Source organism: Thermobia domestica, chromosome 10 (genome assembly GCF_964235325.1).
Source record: "Thermobia domestica chromosome 10, izTheDome1.hap1.1, whole genome shotgun sequence".
Taxonomy (NCBI): Eukaryota; Metazoa; Arthropoda; class Insecta; order Zygentoma; family Lepismatidae; genus Thermobia; species Thermobia domestica.
In genome coordinates, this window is record NC_137463.1 from 57,191,321 (window position 1) to 57,208,989 (window position 17,669).

The following is a 17,669-nucleotide window of genomic DNA, read 5'->3' on the forward strand; positions in this document are numbered from 1 at the left end:
GAAATGTCCTTTGGACGAAATGTCCCTGGACCAAATGTGTTTGGACTAAATGTCTCTGGACGAAATATCTTTGGACGAAACGACCCCCAACCGTAAGGATTCTTTTCATTCCTTCTAACGACCGCTGAAAGAAACGTTTTTATTTCATTGAAGGGTGTTCGCAGTGACTCAGTGGAAGAACGTTCAACTCTGGTGTGTGAGGCCCGTATTTTGATCCCAGCTTGCGCCAAGTGGGCTTTCTGGTGATTGGGTCTTCTCCGAGTTCTCCCATTTCCCGGTTCTTCATTCTACCATTTCGTTCATTTTCATCATAATGTATCGATTGTGTTAATAATGATATATATAGGTTCTTCCATCGTTTATCCAAATAATTATAAGGAAACTAGGTATATAGTGCTTGATGTCATAAGCTCTACAAATATTCAGCCGTAATATGAATTAATATTGCATGTGTAACTGTTAGTGTAACACAAAAAAATAATATTTTTGGAATATTGAAATGATAAGACACATACAAAGATGAAAACATTATCAATGCTAAAAACCAGAACAAAATGTAAACCAGTACAACAGACTACAAACCGGGATGTTATGGTTAAAACGGAACGTATAGTAACCGTATTTATAAATCTGGATTATACAATTTCAAACTTTTTACAAGCAAAGTGCAGCAGTGAGTGATGTCCGAATAAACTTCATAGAGTTTAGTATCTGTTGAAACGTTTTCTCTGGGTTGTAATCTATAGGGCTCTCCACCTGGGACGAACACAGAAATTTACTTTGGGGAGATTCAAAGGTTTCAGGGAGGTCCAAATTCAATATGAGGATAAATTATATTAAAATTTGTAAAATCACCTTTACAATAAGACTAAATTTAAAGAACAGTCGAAATTTCAGTGGGAGGTACCCCCACGATCCACCTAGTGAGTACATCCCTGTTATCTATCCACAAAAGTGAAGCCATTATTGGTTACGAGACCAAATACCTGTTTCTAGCAGTATACAATTATATATTCGAATGCTTAGCGTCCTTCCATTCACGCTCATGGGCTCAACTTAGGTTAGATTCAAGATTAGGCAAGATTAGACACTTAGGGACCTAAATTAAGAGCATTAAATTTTAATTTAGAAAGACAGAAGTAGCCATGAGCTAACCATATATTATCAAACTAAACTGTTTGATCAGCATTTGTCCTTAGAAGCTATATACCTATAATCTCAGAGAACTATTTTCTTTTTTACTTTATGTACCATAACATATCAGCAGACAGTTCATTTAATTCCATAAACATTGCCGTAAGTAATGTTTTTGACCATAACAAAACAATGGCCAAAAAACTTTAACATAATAAAAAAGCTGATATATATAATATATATCACGTCAGGTGGGATACATGACGTTCCGTGTTGTTTTCAAACTGCCTAAGGGTTTTGTTCCTGGGAAACAAAACATATGAAATTATTATAAAGGAAACTTCATTACAGCTTTCCACACAGTGAATGAATAGACAAATCTAGGTGTGAAAATGTATAATAAAAATCAATACCTTATGAATAATACACAAAAAAGGAAATATATATTAAAAACATGGAAAGTTCCAAATATACATTTTATGTATTTTAAAAAGGACATCAAACTATATTACAGAACTCCAATCATACGCATTGATAAGCTTTGGACTAGTCCGCACATGTAGGAATCCAAATAATTGGGAAAATCAGTAAGAAAGGATATACTGTGAGATAAAAAATTTCTCTAAAATAGCTTTAGTTCAACAAAAATGGAAGCAATGAACATACAAAAGCTTTGGCTTGTTGGGGACTACAATGATACCAAATTTCAACTTTCCACGTCAACCAAAGTTCCTTTTATTTTATGTCACTTCATACAGTTTTATACATAATTAGGATATATTTCAAGGAAATTATATTTTCTACAAATGAAAATCTATAGTTCGTACTTACAGTAAAAGTACTTTTCATTATTCTTTCCTATTTTAAAAAAAAATCCTATATCATTCGGATATAACGGTCTAGATTACTGGAGTTAGGATAATAGAAGTTATAATGTATTTTTGATCAATTGTTTACAATGTACTAGAAATATGGGATTATAATAATTTAGGAACTTTGCTATACAACACTAGATGAAAAAATATTGGACCCATCAGTTAGATTTATAGGATTTAAACAATGCTTTATATGTGTTGCTATTTTCTTTCGGTGACTTGAATTTTTCAATTTATTAGTACCTTACGTACGTTTCTCTCTCTCTCTCTCTCTTTCTGTTTGTGAATCAAAGGATTCAATGTGTTTCAATCAAAAAAATTATTGTACGCCTTTATCTGGAGAACTACATACATTGTAGTCAAACCCAAACTATCACTTAACTCAGAGTGATCTGCCTAACTCAGAATAAAAATTACTAAAACTCGATTTAGGAGTCGTTCAAAAAATTCCCCTGATCGAAGATCAAATATATTTCATTCAATCAAAAATTTTCTTGTACGTCTTATATCTGGAAAACAACATACTCTGTAGCCAAACCGAAATTATCACTTAACTCAGCGTGATTCTTGTATTTTTTTCCTCTTTTTAGTCTTAACAATTACTTCTCAATTTCTTCATCTTTTCTATTACATAATTTTCCATTTAATATGCGAAGTACACATGCGAAGTACACTTTTTGCAATTATGTGACATTAGAGTAATTGCTTTGTGCTACTACTAGCATCTTTTCACAGCAGTTTCTTTCATCAACAGAATAATTACTGTATTAAAAATACTAAACTGTGTCATAACCAGTGGCGGTGCTACAGTGGGCGAGAAGGGGGTGACCACCACGCCAATATTTTTCTCGCCTCGCCTTCGAACCCCAATTTTCTATGTACAACCGGTGAATAATAATAATAATAATAATAATAATAATAATAATAATAATAATGTGACAGCCGATAATAATAATCAAAGCAAAACAAGTGGGGTTGCTTTGTCTCCAAAATTTTGTTCTTGTCTCCCCTCTTGCCTCCCTACTATTAAGAACCTAGCACCAACACTGTTCATAACATATTAAACGTGACAGTAATTTCTTGCCTTCTTTCCCCTTGATTCCTCATTAACCCCTTACCGTATGCCGTGCCATATATGGCACATACCCTTTTTTCATTTTAGCTTTTTTTTTTTTGATTTACCAAAGGCATCAAATGACTGTTTTGTCTGCTGTGTGAGATATTGACGTGTATGAATAAGAGATTTTGGTGTCATCTGGCACGTTCTTTGTGAGTTGTAAGTATGTCATATATGGCACTTACTTATTTCTCGTCGGAATTAAGTGAAAAATCTAAAAGTCAAATTTTAATTCATTTTTCAAGTTCCCATATGAGGATTTCCAATACTGATTATTTTTTTCGCTAAAAGAAAAGAATCATGCAGAAAGGGATTAACTTCATAGATAGACGCAATACTAGTTGTTTCCTGGCCCCCAGGTAACAAATCGATTAGTTTATTCGGATCTCTCAGTGTCCTACACTCTTTGTGTGTCACCGACATTTCTTTAAAAATCAATTTCCAGAGGCGATTTGTTCATACTATCATACCTTACCATTTATCTCGATACCTTTGTAACTTTAAACTAACGGGAGAAAAACGCGCTGAAATTTTCTACCCTGCAAATATCGACAATGAGACACGTTGTTTGCTATTGTGCCGGTGCTGTGTCCTGCCAAATTAGTCAAAATATCCTGGATAGGAGGAACCGGAAAACTGTCATTAACCATTTTTTTGTTCAAAAATCTCCCGTCTTGTATAAATCTATACTGTCCATTCTTCTTTTTAACAAGCATTACCGGAGAATTGTACGGACTAATACTAGGTTCAATGATCTTACTTTTCAATAAAATATCTACTTGTTTTTTGATCTCATCCCGTAGGTGAAATGGTATCGAAAATTGGGGTCGATTTACTGGGATATTGTCTACTAATTCAATTTTATGCTTATATCCTTTAGCACAACCATAATCAAATTCATTCCAAGAAAAACTAGAATAAAATTCCTCTACTAAATCATATAATTGCTGCTGTTGATGTGGCAACAATTCAGGGTTAACATTTACTCTATATTTATCATAACCTTCAGGAAAAGATTTCGTATCTGCTGCATTAACTTGATGAACCTTATTATTAGTGCTATTTTGTTTCTTAAAGTTGGTATTACTGATAACATTTTCGGCAGAACCCAAAACAACATCTTTTTTCAAGTAGAGTTTACTTTTGGTAGGATTAATCACAGATATTACCGGATGAATTTCGTCTACAACTGATTTACGCACAAAAATGTCTGCCTGCGTATCTATTAACTCATTGGGAACTAATAAATTGCGATTTCCTGCAAGATCATTTACTTTTTTCAATGTAACTTGAACACTTGAATTTGGAGGCAAAACAACAGAGCGAGCCACTAAAAATTGAGGTTTATATAATTTTGCTATATGGTTAGAAATTTCTTCAAAAGAAACGTATGGCGGCAATTCAATTCTTGGAGGAATACCAAATTTAACAAAACTAAAAGAATTCTTATTGTGATCAACCATTGCAAAATGACTTTTTAAAAAATCTTGGCCAATTATGCTATTATATGGAAAATTATTATACACTCGAAAAGGATGCGTAAAATACTGTCCTCCTAATTTAAATTTCACTAAAGCGATTTGATCACTTCCTTGAGAATTTCCAGTGATACCACGAATAAAAGTAGTTCCTTTAAGTATTTTATGCTTCTTACTTAAACTATTACCAGAAATTAAGCTAACAGTACTGCCTGAATCCAATAGAAATAAATGCGGCTTATTATCAATATATGCTTTAACATGAGGCAAATCAGCTTCATATTGAATAGGAACATAATATCGCTTACTATTTCTAACATTATTACACATATTATTGTCTACTTTATTCCTATTATTCGATTTAACATTCTCATTTACATTGCCTGCATTGTCGGAAGCAAAACGCTGCAAGTGATAGAAGGATGCGTTGGATGGATTTCTTTGCTCCAAACGCGAACGCTCATAAGATTGTATACACACAGATTTTCCTTTGTGTGCGTGAGAAACTTTTGTGGCCGCTGTTCGTTGCACAAGATCTTCTAACTGGACTTTGATACCGTCCAACTGAGCTATCAATGTATTTTTTTCTTCAGGCTGACTTACAATTTCATTTTCGTTCTGAATATTAGCATCTAAAGTATTTTCTTTTTGCTGTATAGCATTCTTACTAACAGGATGTATATTGTATTCGTTTGTTATTTCCAAGGACTTCAATTGCTGACTACGCATGCTGACAAGAAAATTAACTCTTTCCTCTAGACCTAAGGACTTTGCTAACTCAATAACAGTCTTATACGATTTTCTTACAACTACAGAATAAAATGAAGGCAATAACCCATTGATTATCAAGTTAAGTTGTTCGGTCACTGGCATCTTCGGATCGTACTCAAGTATTAATTTCCATTTATGAAAAATGTAATCTAGGACAGATTCAGAATCTAACTGTTCTCTATTTCTCATTTCTTGCTCTAAAACTTGCGAAACTATATTATCTTCATAAGCCTCTATTAATTTCTTCTTAATTTGAACATACATGAGATTATCATATTCTGCGGTTGATTGTAAAGCTAGCAGATAAGCACGAGCCCCATTTTCTAAACAATACGGCAACAAATGACGTTTCTGTACATCACGTAGGTTATGAAGGACAGAAAAATCCTCAAAATGACTAAAAAACGACTGAACTGACTCGTTCAATTTGCCGGAAAATTTGGGGGGTTCTACTAAACGATCTATAGCAGAAGACATAACACTAGTATTCTCCATTATATCTATTTTCAAAATCACACTTATAATAAATATCTTACACTACTATGTATATATATCCAACACCACAAAGAAAAACAAAATATAATAACTTGGCAAAATTTTCTCTTCTCACCCATTTATCATTCGATTAAGATACAGAAAAAAATTTACTCTAACAGAGCAAATGAATAAAGTAGCGAGGGTGGGCGGTGGGTTAAAAATAACTCTACTTAATTTCTCTCGACAAACTAAAATTACACAGTACAAATTACTCAAAATTTGGGATCTTAAGCATCTACCGAATATTTAGAATCGTAATTTATCGAAATTTTAGGATCGTAACAAAGGCGTAAGCCTCACAACATCTCCACCATGTGCCGGTGCTGTGTCATCAGTTATAGCTCAGAATATTAAATAAATAAATGTAATCAAATGGGGATGGAACTGATGCACAACACGGTACTTAACTGTAAAATTGTGGTTGAATTTAAATAAAATTCAAATGTTTTTAATTTAGAAAATGACTAGTTGGGAAATGGGTGAGAGAAAGAGAAAGGTTGTAATTAAAGAATAGGAATGAGCACTAGCCTGATGTATCCAATGAAGCTGGCGTCGTCCTGGTCATCTGGGATGAATATCTGGAGAAGTCTGGATTAGCTGGTGACAGTCAACATCTGGATCTTAATCCTGTTGAACTGCAAGGGGCGTCGATGATGCGTCTTGCGATGTTGTCCTCCTACACCTTCATTCTACTACTCTGGTGACAAACTTAAAGATGTCTGCGGCGATGAACCGTCAGAATGGTACTCTTTGTCTTGTGGAGTCGGTGGTCCTCCAATGGTGGGATCCGCTTCTCTCCGATGATCCTGCACCTCTCTTGATTGCGTGTCGAATACCCCTTGTTGTTCTGTTCCTCCTAGTTTTGTCCAACTCAAGAATGATGACTTAATCGGGAAGTATCAGGCTGTGCTCGAAGGTATGCGGAAAGGAAAGAAGGAAGCTAGTCGAGTTTATTTAACAAATATGCATTTACAACAAGTGTCTGAGAATGTACACTTCTAGTCAAAGTTTTCTTTCAAAGTTTTCAAAAGTTCATGCTTCCTTATATCAAATACACAGTCACTTCATTTCCAATAGACAGATACTTCACACTATAATCTATGATACTATAAGGCTAACAGTGTTGCTAATCTGACATAAGCCATACATATCTTTCCATTCTTATTTTGTACTGTCATATTTGTCATTACTTCCTCGGGATAATTATATCAATTTAGCTTTCAATTCAATTCAATTTTTTTCTCAATTTGTTCATATTGCACTTTCTAATTCTTCTCTCTTTACACTTACTCCCATAACATACTTTGATAATGAACATTATTTCAATCACCTAAATTTTCTTAGTTCTGTTTTCATCCCGATTCTAGTGTATTTTCCTAATGTCGGAATTTCTTCTTTTGTTCTCCGCGAATTGAGTAGCATCTTTTCGTATTCATATCATTTAATTTTTAAATTTTCTTCTTATCCTACTGTTAACCTGACCGTACTTTGCAACAAGTATCAACTTAAGCCAGCATCAGATTTTGAAGAGAAGATGTATGTCCTAAGAAGAACCTTCTTCTTATCTAAACTATTTCATTTTTTTTTTTTTTGTACCATGATATAAGCTACCCTTGAATCGTAGATCTGATCTTAAATTTAAAATTTTGATATTGTATTAATGAGATGTTTCTTTTACATAATCTTTTGCCTTTCGCTAATAGCAACCAGTGGCATAAACAAAGAAGGATTTCAGGTTAATATTCCCACTTGAGGAAGTCATTATGAAAATAACAAGTTATGCAAAAAATCATGCTTGGCCTAAAAAGCAATGTTGAATCCCTCCTTGACGAAACTTTTTGCTCAACTTTTCTATCAACTGGTTCAACCCTCTAAAATTTCAACGACGCACTTTGCGTCACGATAACCTGTTATGGGCTTCCAATGTGACAAATTATGTCAATACTACGATATTATTATTTATGTTACGATTTTCGAAATTTTGCAGAAGATATAAAGCTACTGATTTTAACATTTTCCTTTGACGATATTTGGATTACCTCTATTTGTATTGTTGTACCTTGTATTTGGATTTGTAAGAATAAAATAACACAGACAGTCAAATTCTGAATTCTGAATAGGCAGTGTGAATGCCATCCTATTAGACACAATGGGCCTTATGCAGAGTCGTTTTGATGCGTGATTAGTGGCATACTAAAGAGTTCGACTAACATATGTTCCCTGCAGTAGTCAGGCTTTTAGTATGACGCTAATCATAACGTCAAACGACTCTGCATAAGGCGGAATGGGTCTTGCTTTGGAGTTTTAACAGCTTCTGCAGTATGTTTCGACAGGGTCACGCCTTCTTCTTTAACCGGACTTGCCCTCTCTCTGAAAGCCAAGTTGTCGAATTGTCCAATATTCTTTCCTTTTATTTGGTCTTTGCAATTCTACTGCACATCTAGTGACAAATGTCTGACAGAATCACCTATCAGCACCATCTTCACTCTTTGATAATATTTCCAACTTCATCGGTGAAATCTGTCGAATTTGATAGAGGCCTCACTCACGGCTTTCCCCTTATCGTACATGCAAAGAGAACTATACAGTTTGGCCACCCACTTACGACACTCACGCTTATGCCGTACTGCATGCAAAAGAACTGTAAAGTTTGGCTGAGGTCTCACTCACGGCACTCATACTAATACCTGCATCCAAAAGAATTGTAAAGTTTGGTTAAGATCTCACTCACGGCACTTACGCTTATAACTGCATGCAAAAGAACTGTAAAGTTTGGCTGAGGTCTCACTCACGGCACTCATACTAATACCTGCATCCAAAAGAATTGTAAAGTTTGGTTAAGATCTCACTCACGGCATTTACGCTTATAACTGCATTCAAAAGAACTGTAAAGTTTGGCTGAGGTCTCACTCACACTTATAACTGCATGCAGAGAGTGTTGAGGTCCTACTTGCGATGCGTGCACTTGTTGGAGCGCTCGAAACTAGTTTTATTTTAAACAAGTAACAGTGTCATTGTGTACACCACGTGAGAAAGTTTGACTTGTTTTGTCACAGTGGATACAACGCGAAATTGAAATTTTAAATTTTTGATATTTCCCTTAGCTACCACCACCACACAAAACTTTATTAAATCAATCAATATCTGCAAATAGAAAATATTTTTCTTTTAGTTGTGGATTAAGAAGTGATTTAGTTTCATTTTATTATTGTATTTTTACAGATTAATATTGTGCATCTTTTCAATTTCAACAGCATTCCGGTATCCACTTTATATTTCCTAAAATATTAAAACGTGTCTCTTTTTGTTCTTTTATTTCACATACAGTTTATATATATATATATATATATATATATATATATATATATATATATATATATATATATATATATATATATATATATATAATTTGGTCAATGCTTTGTTTGTTTGAAAAAGTACTGAAAGTATACAGAGCATTTTACGTACGCGTGTTGAATTCTATTAGATATCTTGTAGCACTCACCACAAATACAGAGAAGAAAACAGGTGTAACTTGAACACATATTTATAATCTCTTTTGCGGTAACTAGAAAGCGTGGTCTTAAAATAAAATAAAAAAAAATACGCTTAAAAAAACTAACAACATGTGTTGGTCTACGTATATCCTATCTTTCTTCTTTTCCAAACCTCACTGTACCTCACCCTCTCGCATCGTTACATTAGATAGACCTCTCAGAAAGGTGGAAACAGCAGGAAAAACCCACTCACCGTAACCAGTAAGCAGAAATTAGATTTCTGTTACTCGAGCCTCTTAAAACAACTTATACCACTTTAAAATCAGAAGCTTATTATTAAAACTCCGCTTGCTACTAGTATTATTACTATATAAAGCTTATTACGAAAATGAAAGAGCTGGACTGAAAGGCCAGCCAGCGTCCGTTCTTTCTCTCTTTCTCTCTCTCTCTCTTTCTCTCTGTGTCTTTCTCCTTGGCTGTTAAATCTAAAGTTATTTTGCTTTCCATTTGCAGGGTTCCTATGGTCCTTTTTATGTATACATATTCCCGTTTCAACACCACTGCGTTTTCACCCGGATTTTCTTTTCATATTCCAGTTTTGGATTCCAGAACAACTTGGAAAACCGTCGAAAATATCCCAGCTTGCATCGAATAAACTTATCCACGTGAAACAAAAGTGGAGCTAGCTAGCTAGCTAGCTCAGCATTGCAGTTTGCTTTCATGTACAGTACGTATGTATTATTATTATTATTATTTTCGTCCTCTGTTTTTCTTTCAGTAATGCGATTACGCAGCACGGAATATATGTATATTCTAGCTAAAGAGGAAATGACACCCGTAAAGGCTTCTCCTTTACCTGGCAACACGTACTGTTGTGTAGAGCTACATTTTGTGGAGTAAGAGCTGTTGTGGGTGAAGTCGCAGCCGTTAACAGAACTGCTTATTCTCTTCGGTTTTCTACGCAAGTCATCCATAAAGTAAAGTTCGAGCTCGTAAATACTACATTGCATAGGCAACTTAAGTTCACTGATTCAATTAAATGAGGGCCTTTGTCAACAACACCAGTATGAAGAACAAATCCTTTAGGCTAAAGTAGACTCTGAACCTTTGAAGTTTTATCCCGCCAGCGATTGGATCTGCGATTCATGCAATTAAGGCAGGGGCGTTAGCCACTGAATTAGCATGTAACAATGGCGCCGATTTCTGTATAACTTTGAGATGGCTCATTGAGGTACGTGTTTTGTTATAATATATCGTCCACAAGAATTCAATAACAATTTTAATACAAATAGGAAGGGGGCAAGAAAACTTTGAGGGGAAGGACTCTTAGTCCTCAGGATAAGATCATTTGTGTTTAGTATGTTTGATTAGCAAACCAGCTTTCGGGTCAGAATCTATCACGTTATTCTAACAGATTTTTCCAAGATTTTCTCTTGTTTTACAAGGAAAATGGCGGAACCGTACCTTTAAATGAGGAATGTAAATAAGCAACAAACTTATACTAGCCCAAGAAAAAAAGCTACTACCCAACATCCCACAATAGAAACCATTTACTTACCTTCGGTATGGTATTAAATACTCTCTCGCACCGATGAACCACTCGACCGGGGCGAGTGGTTATTTGCATCCGTGCTTTAAATTAAAGTCCTCTGCAAAGTTCTTAAAATTATTGTTGTTCGTTTATTGTTACTTTATTGTAAATTGACCTTCTACGGTGTTATTTGATATTTGTTAAATATACAAAGATATCAGTCAGAAGTGCTCACTAGAGAATTGAAATGCATATTTTTAAATTTTAAAAGGTATAAAGGGAAAAAAATAATCGAAACATTTTAAATCAACTAGCGATTTTATATAGTAAAATGAGATTTTTTTTTTAAACCAAGGCTGCACCAACGGGACCTCAAAACTATACAGTAAGTTTAAAAGTCCTCCGTGGTTAAGCAGTTAGCGTACGAGCTTTTGCCTCAGGAGACTCAAGTTCAATTCCCAGTGGGATTCTAAGTGGTTCGGATTCCAGATTAAGCTATAGGTCTACATCTCATATAGCCTCGCTGCTGAAAGAGGTGCTAAACTCAAATTCAAAAATTAAGCAATAACACTCTTCTTTCTCTACAAACAGCACATCATTGTAAAAATCATCATTATTATTATTATTATTATTATTATTATTATTATTATTATTATTATTATTATTATTATTATTATTATTTAAATTTTATATTTCGCCTGAGTTATGCCTTGTAGTATAAAAGAGAGGGGTGATAGTTCAAAATAAATGATTATGAAAGCATTGGTGAAATGAAAATGTAGAAGAAAAAGAAGAGAATCTTGAGAAAAGCCATGCACGTGGTGTTCGTGCATTACAAAATCCCTTTGCAAGAGCTGGGATCGAACCAGCTACCCCACATACCAGAGATCACCACTCCACCACTGAGCCACTGCGATGCTAGATATTTTCAAAGGTAGATATAAACCATATACATAAAATATCAGAGAATATCGCACAGTTAATTAAATTAATTAACGCTTTAAATGGATGGACACGTCAATTATATGTAAAATATAGCCTAGGTCCATAGATTGGAAGACATCTGAAAAAGGTGGACCGAAAAATAAAAGAGACGGAATATACATATTTAAAATGTTAATCATGGGGAAGTGAGAAATAGTCAGGGCTGGAAACTTTCTTTGATTAAAATTTAAAAAACAAAACAAAAAAAAAACAAATAAATAACCTCTAAAATTAATTTAAAATTAAAGAATTAAAATTGGTCTTAATATTTGCGATTTATAACTATCATCTAAAAGTCGGTAGATGTCTCTCACAACAAAGTTTATTTCATCAATCAATCGCCAATTATGTGTTCCTAAAATTTACAGAATGTACTGCAGAAATTGCGATTAATATCTGTGCTAAAAGTGATAGCGTCACTTTTACAAATATTTAATACAAACGTACTTAGTTTCAATATCAACATATAAATTACCATTTTGCTTTTCTAAAACAATTCCATAATTCATCAACATCGTTTTAAACCGCTATACTCACTTAATGCATCTACGAACTGTCATCGTTATTAGAACTTTCAATGAAAGACTATTAAGCAGTGTTTTCTTCTTCTAATTCTTCTATATATTGCGACTTTAAGTGCAGCATTGAGATTCTAAAGTTTGTTCACTTTCATCGGAGTTAGTTATTTCCTTTTCTTTATTCTGTTTTGCGTCCCATTCCTATGCCGTGTAAGCTAAACAGGCCCGTATCCACAAGCGATGTAGGAGGGCCCCCCTAAATTTTTGCTGCCCCCCTAAAAGATTTACCGTAGGCTTGCAAACGAAATATACTATGGTGATGAACTATAATATGGTTGGATCGGCCCCCTGTACATTTTTGTTCTGGCTACCGGCCTGACGCTAAAGGAGACAGTGTTGATGGGAATGAATGAAAGAATAGATTGGGAAAAGTCACATTTAGTATTTGTCTTACTACATGAACGTTACGTTTCGATAATCAGCATAAAACAGGAAATAATTTCAGGTTCAAAGGACAAAGTCACATAACTGTTTTGACTTGATTTTTGTTTGTTTGTTTGGTTGGTTGGTTAGCGTCCTTATGCAGTAGTGGACTTCACACGAACACGGGAGGCTTAAATTTGGTTCTATGGGGTGGGGCGCACAGACCATGATGCAAGAGCAATCATTATAGTACAGGCATTTCCCTATCACATCACATCTCCTCCAACAGACCTAGATTACATAAACATTCAACAGTCCCGGTAAGAAAAAGAAATTAACTAACTTGTGCCTTATTTTCCATGCAGTAGCTGAAAGTGGTTTATATTTTGGAGGGGAGGAGGGAGAACAATCTTTTGTTATCCATTAACACGCTTTTTCTGTTTCAAAGAAAGTTACTTTGAAGTTCAGTAGAAGTCATGGGAGTGCACTGCAACTGCAGAAATAAATCAACATAATCCAAAGTTTAATTTTATAGAGACAGAGTGCTAAAAGATTTAACATTTGTATAACATCATATAGGTTATTTTATTTCTTTCTTATCGTTACACATAAATATGAAAAAAAAAGGCGAAAGATTGTCTCTTAGTTGAAATTTAAAATCTCTTTTCAGCATAGATACTGTAAGAGATATTGTCCTACAATTTAATGTGTAACCTGTCCCTCCTCAGCATAGACACTATAAAAGATATTGTCCTGCAATTTAACGTGTAAACGGAACCATCATAATGTGTTGAATGATTTTCCACTCTGAATTTAACCCGGGACCCCTTGCTCCAAAAGTGATTGCACTAACGAATAGATCAACAAAGAGGGTGAATTGGTTAAAATAATTTAGATAATAACCTAACAACAATAACTATAATCCATTATTACGAAAAGAATTCATTTAAATACCCAATTAAGTAACTAAATTGTTGAATTTTGAATTTGCCTTCTCTTCGTCAATTAATTAAAATGCAACTATTTATTATGAAATGAAATATTAAATACAATACTGAAATAAGATATAAAAATATAATGTATTGTGTTAATGAATTGTAATTTTATTATATAGGAAGGCAATTCAAAAAATAAGGTAACAATATAAAAGTTACATTACGGTCCCAGGATTCTTTCTTAAATTGTAAATAATTTAAGAATTTAAGAAGTCCCATAGTTCGGTAGCCATATAGAATGATATCATGCATTTACTTCTTTTATTTTATTTAATATTCAGGGCAAAAATGTTATTTCATATCGCACTAACTACAAATTAGAAGAAGAAGAAGAAATGTTAAAAAATTGTCATGAATAATCTGTACTTGTAAATGGTTCATGTTTTTATCGTCAGATAAAAGTGTTTGTTGATTCGTCGTTAGGACAGTAATACGGTTACTAAGGCAACAGTTCTGTTGCCATGTATCTGTTTATTTATGATCATCAAAATATAATTCAACAGGACGCTACGTAACATAGAAGTGTAAGAATTACTGTAAAGAAATTAAAGCAACTTTTGAAATATAGTGCTCTTAAGTGCTCGAAAATAGTGTATAATCATTGATCAATCACCGTAGTAAGTAGCAATAGTGTTTTATGTCGGTTATACTACGATACTTTTCAATAAGTAAAACGAACTGTTATGTTGTCGTTTTGTTATATTATCCCTCGTTTCCAATTATTATTACATGTCACCCATATTCATTATCATGCTGAAAATGGTCAATATATTGACCAGTACATGATCAAATAATGTCATTAAATCATTAAGAGGCGTAAGGCTGATAATCATACCAAGTACTATTTTTATTAGTTCAGTAGATTTTGCATGGTGAAGTCATACACAAACTTACATTGTTTTTCATATACGAAGATGAAATGCTGCATATTGAAAGCAACCCTCTTGTTTAGATAGACTAGCTTTAGGCTAGTTCCCAGACATCCACTTTTATTCAGTAATAGACTTCATCCCCATATCACCTCCGCATTGGCTCGGCCTACGGCCTCGTGCCTCATATTTTATCCTTTGTTTCCGTTCATTACACGGCAAGAATACATTTATGGAATTAGTACTCTTTTCCGAAAAAAAAAAATAAATCCCTATCCCTCTTAAAATACGAATTTCAATCAAAGTAAAATGATAAAATACACATTTCAGCTCAAGTGCTAAATGTGTTCAGAAATTTATTTTAAATGGTTCATCCATTTTCCCTGATGATGACACTGACAACCTAGGTTTGTATACCAAGGAAAAAAATACTAATAGAAATTGGCCTCTTCTTTCGTTAAAAGAGGAATTTTTAGAAACACTGTGGCATATGCCCACTTGTTTTAAATAAGTTATGTATATATCAAGTTGCATATAAGTTAGTAAGTTACATGTCCCTATAACATGACTCTAATCTTCCCGGTTTTTATATTTTTCCCTTCCGAGGGAAATATCAAGAAACAGTGAAACACGTTTCTAATTATATATTGTACACGAAATTTCATGTCTTTATCGTTTAGAGGTTTGGAGATATAGATCTTTTACTATTATAATTTCGACTCGTATTTCTCTTTCTTCCTCGTTGAATTTCTAAAATCCCTTCATTACGTCATAAATCCCATGCACTGTCAAAATTGGGAATTTCTAGCTTAAGTTGTTTGGCCTGGACGTTGATCACTCAGACAGTAAGATACACACTCATTGTCGCTTGGGATTTCCTCTTTCTAGAGACCTGCACGGGCCGGGCTTGGACGGGCCGACTGTGTTATTTCTTTGGGCCGGGACGGGCTTGGGTGGGCCGACACTGTTATTTCTTTGGGCCGGGCCGGGCTTGGGCTGGCCGACACTGATTTCTCTTCAGGTCGGGCCGGGCTGGGGCCGATCAATTGCAATTCTTTAATAATTATTGACTTTCGTTAAACGATAATTGTAATAAAGCCAAACGTTGAAGAAGTGTGTCAGTGAAAAATGTCACAAAGAATGCAATAGCTATTTACAGTTTGTGTTGCTTAGCGGCTCCCTTTCACTATAGAGGATTGCAGGCATTATGCGGTAAATTGAGCTCTGACCTTGACCTTCACTGAACTCAAAATATAAAAAGAAGGGGTGGGAATGTTTTGCCTGTCGCTAAACAATATTGCCATCTTCACTTTATGCTAAAAATCAATTAAGTTAGATTTTTGTTACAGGGAATGGAGTGTTTGTTCTCTCGATGGCATGCAAAGTTCTAGGAGGCAATGGTACTATTCGGAAGGCAAGCGTCAGGTTGTAAACCAAAGTTTAGAAAATGCTTCTGAGGGTTAGGTCAAATTTAGTACTAAATTGAGAAAGATTCGGGCTCGAGCTAATTTTTTCAAAAAATTATCGGGCCGGGGTCGAGCCAAAAACTTTTAAAATTTATCGGGCCCGGGCCGGGCCTAGCTCGGGCCAAAAATCTGGAAAACTTTTCGGGCCCGGGCTGGGCCGGGCCTAGGTACGTTCGGGCTGGATTGGGCTCGGACCGAAAAATTCGGCCCGTGCAGGTCTCTACCTCTTTCATATAGAGAGATTTCAGTATTTTATTTCGTTTTTCAAACATTTTAGTTTACTCACGCACTTGTGGCTCAGTGGTAGAACGTTTACATCTAGTGCGTGGAGTCCCTGGTTCGATCCCAGCTAGTGTCAAGTGAACTTTGTGGTGGACAATCACCGTGCGTGTGGGTTTTCTCAGAGTTGTTCTGTTTCCTCCCGCTTTCTTCGTATCATCATTTCATTCATTTCTCATCATCACCGCCTCCTTTAGCCTATACGGCATAACCATGGGACGTAAAACTGAAATATTTCATTTCATTTCATTTTCATCTTAGTTTACTCATTGCTGACTAAGGAAGAATAAAGCAACAAGAATAAAGTTTTGAAGACACGTGTCTCATTCTTCGAATGTTAAAAATCTATATAATATTTAATGTAATTTTTTGCACATTGCTAAATGTTGAGAGAATGGCGGTAAATGAAATTACAGGAGTTTGCGTCCCTTAGAGAATAAAGGTTACCAGATTTTACTCGTAAATATTAATGTAATGATGTGTTGTTAGAAAGAGTGCAAGAGAACATTTATGGGAGAATGAACTGCAAGGAAAAGGGTGTTACTCACTCGTGCTCCGGAGAGTTTAACTTTTGTTCCCTCGTTGTGTTAACATCTCATCTAAATGCCACGCAAGTATTTCGAAGCAACGATCTACAGAAAGATTCCATTCTCTTTCCTTGGTGAAAATTCTGTGAGAACTTAGACATAGTTGTACAAAATATTTGACAGGGAGCTTTTGTTCTTCTATCTGCACTTAACCCACCTGACTCCTAAATTCTCTTGTGAAGTATATATATATATATATATATATATATATATATATATATATATATATATATATATATATATATATATATATATATATATACAAGCCTGCAAAACCCGTGCCTTAACAGGTTTTGGTACTCGGAATAAAATAGCTATTCGAGAGGGAACGGAACAGTCAAATCTTTGAATCCAGCTCCAGTTTCGTTTCAAGTTCCGATTCATCATTTAGCAACAAGGAATATATCATGTCTAACTGGCTGATCTAGTGGCTAGTGCTCACTTCTTTTCTGCAAAGAAGGCGTGTTCGATTCTTGCTGGAAAAGAATCGAAATTTAGATGCGTTACAGGAATTCGGATTCCATCTTAAACTGTAGGTTCGTGGTTCATATAGTTTCGGTGCTGAAAAGAGACGTTAAGCTTCAACGAACGACAAGAATGAATGTAAT